This window comes from Dama dama, chromosome 30 (assembly GCF_033118175.1).
Source record: "Dama dama isolate Ldn47 chromosome 30, ASM3311817v1, whole genome shotgun sequence".
Taxonomy (NCBI): domain Eukaryota; kingdom Metazoa; phylum Chordata; class Mammalia; order Artiodactyla; family Cervidae; genus Dama; species Dama dama.
The window spans coordinates 39,235,481-39,249,502 of NC_083710.1; the positions used below are offsets into that span (position 1 = coordinate 39,235,481).

The following is a 14,022-nucleotide window of genomic DNA, read 5'->3' on the forward strand; positions in this document are numbered from 1 at the left end:
TAAACACAAATATTTTCTTTTGAACTCTGCCCAATAAGCTTTTGTTTCACATCTAAAGCAAATCTTATCAAGAGCTTCACACCCTATCTTCAAAATATAGTCATGATTCCACATATAGGTATTAATGTACAAAATTTGTTTTTCTCTTTCTTACTTCATGCTGTATGACAGTCTCTAGGTCCATCCACGTCTCTGTGCTGTGCTTAGTCGCTCAGTCGTGTCCAACTCCTTGCGACCCCGTGGACTGCAGCGCTCCAGACTTCTCTGTCCATGGGGATTCTCCAGGCAAGAATACTGGAGTGGTTTCCATGCCCCCTTTCAGGGGATCTTCCCAACCCAGGGACTGAACCCAGGTCTCCCACATTACAGGCAGATTCTTTACCATCTGAGCCACTAGAGAATCTCTGTCTCTGCAAATGGCAAAATTTCATTCCTTGTTATGGCTGAGTAATATTCCATGTGTATATATGTGCCACATCTTTTTTATCCATTCCTCTGTTGATGGACACTTAGGTTGCTTCCATGTTCTGGCTACTGTAAATAGTGCTGCAATAAACACTGAGGTGCATGTATGTTTTAGAATCACGGTTTTCTCCATGTATATGCCCAGGAGTAGGATTGCTGGGTCCCGTGGAATCTAGAAAAATGGTAGTTGTCGCTGTTTAGTCGCTCAGTTGTGTCTGACTCTTTGCAACCCATCGACTGCAGCACGCCAGGCCTCCCTGTCCTTCACCATCTCCCAGAAATTGCTCAGATCCATGTCCATTGAGTCAGTGATGCCATCCAATCATCTCTGTCATCCCCTTCTCTTCCTGCCTTCAATCTTTCCCAGCATCAAGGTCTTTTCTAACAAGTCAGCTCTTTGCATTGGGTATCCAAAAATATTGGTAGAGATGAACCTATATAAATCTTTTCTGTCAAAGAGCTCAATATTAAGTACTCTACACTAGATTTTTGTTCTCTGTTTTCTTCTCCTCTTAGGTGCAGTGAACTCTGTTTCACTAAAACTTTTGTTCTCCTCATCCTCTTCTGTAACCACAGGCGTACTCAGACTTAAAGATTTCTCTTCCTTATGTATATTCTGCGTGTCACCTCTGGCTCAGGAAGACACTTCACTTTCTGCTGGTTTCAACATTTCTTTGTTTCTTCTTTTCCTAGTTGCTTTGGTTTGTACTTGACCGGGTGTAGAATCAGAGTCAGAAGTCAATTTTGACCTGACGGTGCCTTCTTGACTTTGATGCCTAAACAACAACTGAAAAGGCCTTTGATTTTCTTTTCACTAATGATGCTGCCCTTTCACATCTCTGTGATTGTTGTAAATTTCTCTCACTCTTTTCTTCTCCATCTTTAACTTTCAGTTTTAAGGGTGGATTCTTTCTGTCTTTGTGCCACTGCTGATGCTCCAAAGCCGTGTTCTTGATATTATATAAAAAAAAAAAATCATCCTTTATCAAGTTGAGGGATTTTTCCAGATTGGACTTGTCAGCTGAAATTACATGTTTCATTCTCTGATAATGGTCATGAACATTCATCATTTCTTCTAATACATCAGAAGTGATAAGTTTCATTACACAATCATTTGGGTCCTTAAATTCTTCAGTAATTTCAGCTCGTTGAATTTTTGTCTTCATTCTGTATGACAGCAATTTAGGCATTGCTGTAAAGTGAAATGCTCTGTCTAGTTGTAGCTTCCTAAAAATATAAGCTGCCTCAAAATGCTGCACATTTATCAAATCTTGCTGAAATTTAAAAATTTCATTCCAATCCTTCAGGGCAACTCTAATCTTTTGTTTTAGTTGACACAGTTAGGTGTTATATAACAGATATAAAATACCAGTTCTGATCTGGAAGGTGTATGGAGGTAAAAAATACCACCAAGCCAAAGCCAAACCTTCTTTTGCAGATGTGCTCTTTTCTAAATTTCTCATTCTACCACGGAAGATGGTTCCAAACTTCAAACTCCTCCAGAGCTCAAAGAAGTCCTCAAAGCGCATGCTATCCATCTCCCGGAAGCAGCTGAACAATGCCTCGAAGTCATCCTTCAAGCCTGCAGGAGCCCCTATGTCTGCAAAGGAAGAATGCCATGCTCAGTTCAGCTGCTGGCAGTAGCTGAGGAGGAAGCTAAGTATTTAGTAATTAATACCATTGGTATTAATCAGAAGGGAAGCATGGAAAATAAACTATTAAGTAATAATAAAAAGGAAGAGAGATTCTTCCCACTATCATTGTCATTGTTTTGTAAGTAGTGAGTTTCCATCAAGACAAGGAGTAAATTATAATCAAAGTCATTTCCTGTCTAGAGAGTCTTCATTGACTTGTCTTATCTCACTTGTGACATTTGTTCTGTCCATCTCAATTCTTCAGTCTGCTTTTTTTTTTTTTCCGTTTTCTTTGCCGTGTCACACATCTTTTGGGATCTTAATTCCCTGACCAGGGATGAAACCCATGCCCTCAGCAGCGGAAGCGCACAGTCCTAAACCCTAGGCCACCAGGGTAGTCCCCACAATCTGTCTTCAAAACAAGAAATCAATAACCTCTAACCAGGAGGAGTAACCCACCACCCCTGCCACAATTTAGGGGGTCTCCTGTTTTGTCTCACTATTCAGTGTCATCACTTTCCTTCAGCCTAACGATATTGAAAAAAAGGGGGAATATGGCAGATTGAACGTATGTTTTTGTCTCCTCTCCTCCCCAAGCCCATTCAAATGACCACAGAGTTATATTTTTAAAGGTCTAATTCCCCAAGGATAAAGATCATCTGGAAAGACAGTAGCAGATGAGACTGAATCCACAAAATGTGGGAATGAAAATTGGACAGGTGAGTGGCCAGAGGAGGACTGAGGCAGGGGGACTCCAGGAAGAATGACGTGAAGAAGGAAGTGGGACTGGTGGATATGATTACGACCTGGGAGATTCACCCCGGCGGAGGAGAAAGCCACTGGCCCGCACAGCCTCCTCGTCACCCACCCAGCCAGCTGCGGAAGAGCTGACCTCGGCTCCTCTGACCTTACTGTCAGACCTGCTCCACCTCCAGAGTCTTCCTGCCGGGGTGCCTCTCCCGAGGCTTGCAGGCAGCTCGCACCCGTGGAACCTGCTCTTCCTCCTCATCCAGAGCTCCTGCTCCCAAACCTGTCTGGTCCTCCCATCCCATCACCCTCCCCTGGAGGCCATCGCCTGCTGCTCCTCTCGTTTGGAATGAGACACTGTGGTTAAAGACGTGATGAATTCATCATCACTTGGCACAGTACTAAATTATAATACTAATTCCAAACCTGATTTTGGAATCAAGGTGGCATTATTTCTGTTATTTAGAAGTCTCACCATTTTGTGCTGCACAATGAACACTATAAATAAGTAAAAATGACCAGTCTCAGTGAAAAGATTATTGATTGCTAACATAATTATCCATGGAGCAGGGTTCTCACTGCAGAACTCTGAGGGAGGAGAGGATGTGCCTGTCGCCTGATGAGGGAGTTTCAGGACTTGGCTGAAAGCACCTTCCCAGAATGACCCTCCAGAGAGAACAGTCTGAACAAACAGGAGTTTCTAGAACATGGCTGAAACTCAAGCAAGTGTGACAAGAGTGGATTCTGACTGTGAATAGCATCAAATGCAAGAGAAAAGGGCCTAATTAAAGAAAGCCCCAGTGGAAAAGAGTTCTTGGGGGAGCTGGCAAATCGGCCTGGACGTGGGCTGCATTGCTATTTGGTATAAGGTTGCGATGCTCCCAGCTTTTATTTTTTTTTAAGCAGTAGAATTCCTTCTTCAAATTGAAACGAAAGCAGAACTCTGACTAAAACTGAGGTCAGGGGTCTGGAGCCCCACTACCCAGTCCCACTGACTTTGGCAGTGGTGCCAACCCCATCTCTAGAACTAGAAAGATGGGCCCCTCTCCTGACCCAACTCCTCTGGCTCCTGTCACCATGTATGGTGATGTTTGCTAAAACACTTGTCCTGGAATATCTGAGCATGTGTGTGTAGGGTTGCAATAGCTAACAAATATGGAATCTGATTTTTTTTTTTCTAAGAAACTTTCTCAAATTCTTACATTTCAAAGTGACTACATGCTGTCCCTTTTGTTTTTTCTCAACTCTAGCAACCAGACACCCAGTCTTAGGAGAATCCAGGTCATCCTCTTCAGCATCTCTCTTAGTTACTTATCTGTGAATCAAATAATAAGTAATTAGACGTTCTATATTCATATACATTCATATTTAATAGGCAGTTGGGAAACAAATTGGAATAAGCATAATCTCAGCCCTCGAGATACTTGAAATCTAACAGAGATTAAAACTGATAAGGGTAGGGAATTCCCTGGCGATCCAGTGGTTTGGACTCTGAGTTCTCACTGCAAAGGGACTGGGTTCAATCCCCGACTAGGGAACTAAGATCCCACAGGCTGTGCCACCAAAAATCCAAAAAACAATTGAGAGATTAGAAATATGCACAGAAATTATGGAAGCCCAGAGAAAAGTGTTAGTCGCTCAGTCATGTCCAACTCTTTGCCACCCCATGGACTGTAGCCCACTAGGCTCCTCAGTCCTTGGAATTCTCCAGGCACGAATACTGGAGTGGGCTGCCATTTCCTTCTCCAGGGGATCTTCTTGACCCAGGAATCTTCCTGAACCGTGTCTCCCAGGAAAAGAGGCACACAGGTATAGAACAGTCTTTTGGATTCTGTGGGAGAGGGCGAGGGTGGGATGATTTGGGAGAATGGCATTGAAACATGTATATTATCATATGTGAAATGAATCGCTGGTCCAGGTTTGATGCATGATACAGGGTGCTTGGGGCTGGTGCACTGGGATGACCCAGAAGGATGGGATGGGGAGGGAGGTGGGAGGGGTGTTCAGGATGGGGAACACATGTACACCCATGGCAGATTCATGTCAATGTATGGCAAAACCACTACAATATTATAAAGTAATCAGCCTCCAATTTGAATAAATAAATTTATATTTAAAAAAAAAAAACCCGTGTCTCCTGCGTTGCAGGTGGATTCTTCACTGTCTGAGCCAGAAAGTACGTGAACCAGATGACAATGAGAGAGGTCAAAGGATGCTTTCCAGAGAAATGACATAGGACCATGTTTTGAACAAAAAAGAAAACAAGATTAAGATAGAAACAAATGATTTGCTAAAGTGATGGGCAAAGTCCAGATTGTGAAAAACTTTATGCTTTTCCTCTCATACAGATAAAACCCCAGTCATGGGGAACAGATGAGTGGTTGCTAAGATGAGAGTGGGGAGGCTGCTGGGGCAGCAGAGGAGTTACGGCACTGGGGTGCAGGACTGCTCTGCATCCTGGGGTGGAGGTCACACTGACCTGTCCCTGCACCAACATTCACAGGCCCACGTGCGTGCTAAGTTGCTTCAGTAGTGTCTAACTCCTTGTGACCCCACGGATTGTAGCCTGCCAGGCTCCTCTGTCCATGGGGATTCACCAAGCAAGAACACTAGAGTGGGTTTCCATGCCCTCCTCCAGGGGATCTTCCTGACCCGGAGATCGAACCCATGTCTCTTACATCTCCTGTATTGACAGGCGGGTTCTTTACCTCTGAACCACCTGGGAAGACAAGCAGAGCCACCAAAGATCATATATTTCTCTTGATCAAAAATAAATAACTATCTCAAAAATCACGACTCACTGTCTCAAGGTCACCCACTCAGTGCATTGGGGGAAGAAATAAGTCTTCATCAGTGGGTTTTTTTTTTCTTCCCTATAGTTATTTGTAAGTTTTCTAAAATATTTATCTGTAAAAAGTACAATATCTGCAAAGTGCAACAAAGTGGAAGGCAATAAAATGAGCCATGCCTGTGTTTTTAAAATATTTTGAAATGTGCTAACATTATAATGTTAAATTAAAAAGGCAATAATAAAGAGCTATACAGGGTAAGTCCCGACACGCAGGGAAAACAGAGTGGGGGAAAGACAGCAGGATGCCAACATGGGCCAAAGCAAGGGCAGCGTACCTCACAGGGCTGCACTCGATCAACGGCTCCTAAGAGGAGGAGAAGAAGATGGCAAAGAAGCAGAATCCAAGGAGAACTCTCCACCATGTTGCAAGTGCACCTGCTGCCACTGTTTGCCCCGGGTGAGTCACTAACCTCTACAAACCTCAGTGTTCTCATATGTATAACAGGGAATGACTCCTTTGTTGTAAGGATTAACTGAGAGGGCATGTGTACAGCCATCTATGATGTCTTACACAATCATGGTTCTAAATGATGCATTTAAATAATAAATGATACTAGTTCTTGACGTTTATTGAATGCTTCTCCAGGTTCAGACACTGTGATTTGCGTGTTAGTTAATTTAATCTTCAAACCACCCATGGGGTTAGGAATGATTCTTTCCATTTTACAGAAATTGAAGGGCAGAGCAGTTAAAGGAACTTGACCACAACAAAATACATCAGAAAAGCGATGAGAGACCAAGGAGGATGCAGACCACATCACGCTGAGACCTCGACAGCCCACGAAGACCCACTGAACCAGGACTGACACCGGGCTGGAGGCTCAGATCTGCCCGAAGCTTGGTCCAGACCCACTTCTCCTGTAGCTTCTGGTCTAAAATGAAGGGACTCAAGGGGTTCCCTGGTGGCTCAGATATTAAAGAATCCGCCTACAAGGAGACCTGGGTTCGATCTCTGGGTCAGAGAGATCCCTTGGAGGAGGGCAAGGAAACCCACTCTAGTATTCTTGCCTGGAGAATCCCATGGACAGAGGAACCTGGAGGGATACAATCCATGGGGTTGTAAAGAGTCAGACAAGACTGAGCGACTAAGCACAGCACATAAGCCCCAACGGGTGTGAGCTGGTGCCCCCCATCTCCGTGTGTGTGTGAGTGTGTGTGTGTGAGTGTGTTGTGTGTGAGTGTGTTATGTGTGTTTGTGAGTGAGTGGGACATATGGACCTCACTAGGGTGTTGCAAGTGCCACCTGCCCCCGCTGTGTGCCCTGGGTGAGTCACTAACCTTGGCAAACCTCAGTGTTCTCATATGTAAAACAGGGAATGACTCTTTTGCCATAAGGATTAATTGAGAGGGCATACATACAGCAATCTATGATGTCTTACACAATTGTGGCTTCCTCAGGAGGATCCTGGTTATTCTTGACGCTTTGCATTCCCATATACATTTTAGAACCAGCCTTTCAATTTCCATGAAAAACTGTGCTGGGCTTGCATTGTGTTCCTCTGGGGAGAACTGAAACCTTTATCATATTGCGTTTTCTGCTCAAGAACGTGGGATATTCTTCTTAGATCTCGTTTTCACCTCCTTTCAGGAATGTTTAAAGGGTCTTGAACACCTCTTGCTGTACCCATTCCCAGAACAGTCAATTGTTCTTGTTTATGGATTTTGCAATTTGCAAGCTTGCTTAGTTGCTAAAATTTCTAACTCCAAAATCAATGCTTGTGGCAAAAAATGTGAGTCACCTAATGCACATTTCCGGCTGAGGTCAGACAAGGTTGGGTGCTGCGTTCTTGTTCCTGCTCTTGTACTGTAGCAAGTATCCTTTCCAAAGTCTATTTAGAGTCACATTTTTACATTTCTGGTTAATTCTTTTTGAGGGGAGGAGTAATTTTGCTTTTAAAATGGTCCCAAAATGTAAGGTTAAATCGATGTACGATGTCCTAAGTAAAAGCTATGATGTATCTTAGGTAGAAAAACGTGTCAGGTATGATTTGCTCAGGCTGCGGTTACAGTGCTGTTGACTGTGAGTGAACAGTATATTGTTGAATATACATGAATTAGGTGTCTTTAAACAAACACACATAAAGCAAGCTTACGTAGTGATCCCTGACAGACTATGGCTCTGAGGTTTAATTAACTAACACCTGGGGGAAATGTGCAAGAAAAAAAAGATAACAGATTTGATCCCCAAGGGTAAGAGCAAAAGGTGCTTAATCTCAGTGGCCTCTGAGAATTTTTGTTTTTGCTTTTTTTTTTTTTTGGTCTGTGTGCATGGTGAAAAAAAAAACCACTCGAAACAAAATTGACCATCTTCACCATTTTTAAGTATATAGTTTAGTGGTGTTAATATGCAGTTGGTGCTCATATCTATGGGTTCCCCATCATTGAATTTGACCAACTGAATCATAACTATCCCCACAAAATTTCAGAAAGTTCCAAAAAGTGAAACTTGAATTTCCTGTGCTCCAGCAACTGTCCACACAGCATGTACATTGTATTAAGCTTGTAAGTAATGCAGAGATGACTCACAGTATGCAGGCGTGTATGCCGGGGTTGTGTGCAAACACTACACCGTTCACTTACTTTTTGCTGCCCTCCCTGGGTCTTTGTTGCTTCATTCAGCTTTCTCTAGTCATGGCGAATGGGGCCATTCTGCACCACCCACACTTCGCAGCTCCCCTAACTGTCCACACTCCACTTCTGACCACATCCCTCTCCTCCCTGTGTGTCCACTGCTCTGCTGCATACCCCTCCCTTCAGGGGCCCCGCTGCCCTCCCTCGTCTCCCCGGCCCCGATCCCAAGAAGTCCCGTTTCTGCGGCTCTCTCAGCAGCACCAGCCCCCCTCCGCCCCGTCCTGCTCCCTGCACCTCCAGTCTGAGCTCAGGTGGCCTTAGTCTGATTCGTCGTCTCCCTTTTCTCATCCCACCTCAGATTGCCGAGGGTCACAGGAGGAGAGGTACACGCAGTCCCACGGATTAAGGAACCGAGCTAAAGGTCCCCAGCAGCCCTTTCTTAGGGAGGGCTCCCTCTCCACTCTCCCCCTGAACCATCACGACTCTCCTCAGGCCTGTGACCCCTGGCCTCCCTTGCCCAGCAGCTGCCTGTGCTCCCTGCTACCCAGCCTGACAGCCAAAGGGGCTGGTGACAGAGATGCCCTCATGCCTGCAGTGGGCAGACATGCTCCAGGAGCCCTCTGTCCTCCCAGGACCCACCCCCTACCTCCCCTCCTTGGATCAGCGCACTTCCTTCTCTGTGGCTACATGGCCTCCTAGGAGCGGCTGCCTAGACAGGTGGGCGCCTGGGGCTCAGGATGGGGCCTGCCCCTCACCTCCTGGCCTGGGCGACCGTGTCCTCCTTTGCGGCTGGTTCCCTGTCCTTCCGAGTCTGTGAGGGTCCAGGCCTGGCCCCGCCACTGACTTCCCACCAGTGACCCACAAACCTGGGCCGCATTTTTCTTCTCTTCATTGTTTAAAAAAGCTGCATAGCCAGCATGTGGATTCATCTCCGTGAAACTCAACCAGGGAGGAGCGCATGTGGTGAAGAGTACCCCACTCACCACAACTAGAGAGAGCCCCCATGCACCTTCTGGGGTTCCCACCTCAGGGCACTGCAGAGCACATGTGGGCCCTGGGAACAGACTTCGTGAAAGTGGAGAGACCAGGCTTGCCAGCTGCAGACCCCTCACGTGTTTAATGAGCCAAGTCTCTCAGCATCCAGGCCTGGTCATTCCATGTTCCTACTAGAAGAAAGGTTTTCCTTTAACAAAAACATTAGGTGCAGAAAAGCAATAATCTACCTTGGAAACTTAAAGTGTAATCAGTGATTCACAGAGCTCACAAAATGGAGCAAAAAACAGATCCTCTGTAATAAATTAATCACATTCATTAAGCAAAAATCTAAAATAACTTGCAGTACATAAAATTCCAAGAAATAAATTGAAGAAATGGTTACAGCAATTAATAAAAATCACCTACTGTTGTCCCAGTTTCATATCCATCTTGCTAATTGATTCTCCACCCTGAAAAAAAAGACCGTGTCTCATTCCTTTATATGAAGTTGTGTAAACTCATCTCTAGGAGTACGAACTCCAGGTGTCGGGAGCTGGGCCTGCCCCAGCTCCATAAGCGGCTGTGGCCGTGGCCGTGGGGCCTCATGCAGGGCAGCTGGCGTGGGCAGGCATCCAGCAGACTCTGTCAGGTGGACATTCCACTTCCGAGCCACCCATGAGGCACCTCTGGCTACGTGGGGGATCAGGCCTCTCCCTATGGTCAGTGGGGTCGAGAACTGGGTTTCTGTTCTATTTTATTTTACAGATTTAAATGTAACTCAACCGCCATGGCCAGTGGCTCCTGAATTGGGATGAGCAGCCCTGATGGCTGTTTCCTGCAGAAAAGCTGGTCTCCTCACCATGCAGATACGGAATGGCAAGCTCAGGCAAGGAGCCGGCCTGCAAGTCCTCCTTTTCCCTCCCCAACCAGCGTTCATCCTGCAGGTCCCCAGAAATGCTGCTGACTCAGAGCTTCTCTAAGCAAAACAGTCATCAGAGAGGTCAGAAAAGTGCAAAAGAGGAAAAGATCTGTGATAAATACAAGAGTGTATTTATCAACAATCAAATGCGATCACACGTCCTCTCAAAGACACAGTTTAGAGTTCTTATGTGTGAGAATGACAGCTTTTTTCATCCAACTATCCATGGAATGGAAGCTAAACCAGGAGAATCCATAGGTGTGGGTCTCACCAGGAAGACTATACAATTAATATCGTGGTTAAAAATGTGGACTTAGTTGGAATTTTTTAAAAGATATTTTTGATGTGGATCATTTTTTTAAGTCTTTATTGAATCTGTTACAATGTTGCTTCTTTTTTAAAACTTATTTTTTGCTCAAGTATAATTGCTTTATAGTATTGTGTCAGTCTCTGCCAAATATCAGCATGAAGTTGCTTCTGTTTTATGTTTTGATTTTTCAGCCACAAAGCATATGGGACCTTAGTTCCCTGACCAGGAATTGAACCTGTACCTCCGGCATTGGAAGGCAAAGTCTTAACCACTGGACCACCAGGGTAGTCCCTGAAAGTTTTTTAAAAAGTAGTGGCTCCCTAACTTTTGGATCATGTGACCTTGGGCAGGTTGTTGAGCCTCTGATCCTCACTTTATCTGTAAAGTGGGAATCAGGATATACTTCACAATGTTGTGCTAAGTCGCTTCAGTTGTGTGCCTCTGTGCGACCCCATGGACTGTAGCCCACCAGGCTCCTCTGTCCATGGGATTCTTTGGGCAAGAATACTGGAGTGGGTTGCCAGGCCTTCCTCCAGGGGATCTTCCTGGCCCACGATTGAAGCTGAGTTTTTCACGTCTCCTGCATTGGCAGATGGATTCTTTATCACTAGCGCCACCTGGGAATCCCCATTTCGTAAGATTGTTAGCGTTAGTCGCACAGTCGGGTCCAACTTTTTGCGACCTCATGGACTGTAGCCTACCAGGCTCCTTGGTTCATGGGATTTTCCAGGCAAGTGTACTGGAGTGGGTTGCCATTTCTTTCTCTAGGGGGATCTTCCCAACCCAGGGATCGAACCCAGGTCTCTCACATTGTAGGCAGATGCTTTACCGTCTGAGCCACCAGGGGACTGCTGAGGGTTAAATAAGACAAAGATGAACAAGGCTTCAGCCCAAACATGGCAGACATTGGATAAATGTCAGGTGTCATCGACTTGTTACCCCCTCTTCCCCATGTAGCAAGGACTGCAGCTCCCACGGCAGGTTCATGCTTCTCCACTGGTCTTCATAGTGCAGGTGATCTCCCATTGATGGACTTGAGCTCCTCAACCTTGGCACAAAGCTGAAGACCATGCGGCCTGGTCCCCAGCAGCCCCCAGTGGGCACCAGAGGGTCATGAATCGCCGGGAAGCAGGTGCAAGGTCAAAGGGGAAGGGGGCGTGAGCTCTACACAATGAAAACAGGAACCAGCCCCTGGAGGACCCCACCAGACCCCTGAAAACTAAACTGGATAAAAGGGGACCCCCAAAATGTTCAGTTTTAATTGGAGTCCCTCTTTCAAGAAGAGAAACGTACCAATGGTCCCACAATCCAGTGAAGGCTGTGCTTGCCATTTAAGACGCATCCTCCCCAGCACCAACCATAGCAGAGTTGTGGGTCACTCTGTGTGTGTTTGTGGGTTACTCCGTGTGTGTGTTTGTGGGTCACGTGTGTGTGTTTGGGTTGGGAGTTTGTTTTGGAGAGAGACAGCTTTCACTTGTTTGATTTTTGTAGAATAATAAATAACAGTTGGCAAGAAATTCTGCCAGGATGCGGCCACAGTGGTCAAGTTCCCAAACAATCTTCAGTGGTCCTCGACAACCAAACGCAGAAAGGACCTTCCCTGGGGAAAGACGAGGAAATACAGCAGACACCAGCAAGCCTCTATGTTTTGGCAGAAGTCCAGTGTCAGAGAAGCCTCCTTGCTCAGCCTACATCTGCCAATTGGTCATTCGTGATTCAGGTTAAAAACAAAACAGAAGCGAGCATTGTTCTGATCCTTGCCCTGATAACATCCCAAGAAAACTTGAGAGCTGGCAGGAGAGAAGAGCAGATAATGGTCAATGCTGTCACTTGACTTTAAAAAGCACGGATTTTTTCTTTTAAAGGAACATCTTCAGTTTCCAAGACTGTACACGACTTCTCACTGCAGCTCAAAATTTTCAACTGGGCTCCCTCCTGGTGATTTTGGACACACGCAGCAGTAAGTGGCAGCTTGCAGCTAGCAACAGCAAGCAGTAGCTAGAAGCAGGGTCTTAGTCTCCCAGACCAGGAGTCCTAACCACTGGACCACAGGTGCCAGCAGTTAGGGCTAAGGTCCCTAGTCTTGCCTGCCTAGTCAAGAATGAACTCAGTCAAGGAGGCAGAAGGTACAAAGTAATAAGTTTATTGGAAAGAAAAGTACTTGCCGAAAGACGCATGGGTGAGTTCAGGGAGAGAGTCGTGCATTAGGGAAGTTTAAATCCTGTATAAAGTGTCAGTTTTCTGGGTCTGTGTCTTCCCTCAGACCAATCACCTTGCTTTGTCCCCACTGTCTCAGGACCCTTCCCTGGGATGCACACACACACACTCGCCATGATGGATCTTGAAGTGAAGGCTTCTGGGAGGAGAAAGACTCATTATCGCCTGGAATTATCCTCTGACTTTTGACTCCAAGGAGCCTTTCTGGGCATGTGCCATGTCTCCCTTACCAGACAGGATTTTTTCCCTTTCTTTGTCCTTGCCATGATTACTCCCCTGGAGGTGTTTAACAAGAGACAAAGATTGGCTATTTTCCTGTTTTTATTGGCTATTATTTCCTCAACTGGAGCCCATCTACCTCTTATCTCAGGGAATGCAAAGAGGAGGCTGGTTGATTGTAAATTTCCAACCAGGAGCCCATCTATCTCCTCCCTCACTGGGAACTGACAGGGCCCAGCACAGATGCAGCAGGATCTGCTGGCCACTAGGCAGGCCCGGCCACAGAGGCCAGGGGGTTGGCTCTGTCCTGGGACCACCTGCCACTCCCCTAGAAGGAGGACCATCCGTTCCCGCTTTGCCTGTAAACAGTGTTCCTCAGATCGGCATTCGCGGTCTATTGCAGTCACGGTTGATTTTTCTAGACTGAAAAGAATTATACTTTATTAAGGGCTTTGCTTGGCCTTCCCAGGTGGTGCAGTGGTAGAGAACCTGCCTGCCAATGCAGGAGACACAAGAGACATGTGTTTGATCCCTGAGTCAAGAAGATCCCCTGGAAGAGGAAATGGCAACCCACTCTAATATTCTTGCCTGGGAATCCTCATGGACAGAGGAGCCGGGCGGGTACAGTCCATGGGGTCGCAAAGAGTCAGACAAGCCTGAGCACACACGCACACACACACACATACACACAAGGGCTTTGTTCATCTGTGATAAATCATTGAAACCTCCAAATAGCACTTTGAAGACGCTTCTCTCAGCCCAGCAGCCTTTCTCAGGAGGGTCATGGGCTGAGGTCAGAGGGCATGGGGGAGGGGCTGCCCACACCTGCCGGGACCCTGATCGTCGCCCTCCTCCTCAGCTTGTCTCCCACCCACACACCCTCTCCACCCGCCACTTCTCCACGTCTCTGTCACCGTCACCTGCAGGCGTGACTCACTACCTGGAACCACACTCCCCTTCTCTTCACCACCCGCCTGTCCTCACCTCTTCCCCAAAGCCCATCCAAGTCGCCCCACGGCCCTGGATCTAGTCTGTCTGTTTGGAGATGCTAGGGTATTGGCTGGTGGAGCAGACAGTCCAATTCAGACTTGGTCTCCAGGCTCTGATCATCAAT

At 46.3% G+C, this 14,022-nt stretch overlaps 1 pseudogene; it reads right to left on the reverse strand.

Moving 5' to 3' along the window:
• Positions 1 to 946: 946 nt before the first annotated feature.
• LOC133049335 (snRNA-activating protein complex subunit 1-like) lies at positions 947 to 2,447 on the reverse strand (annotated as a pseudogene).
• Between the last annotated feature and the right edge of the window lie 11,575 nt (positions 2,448 to 14,022).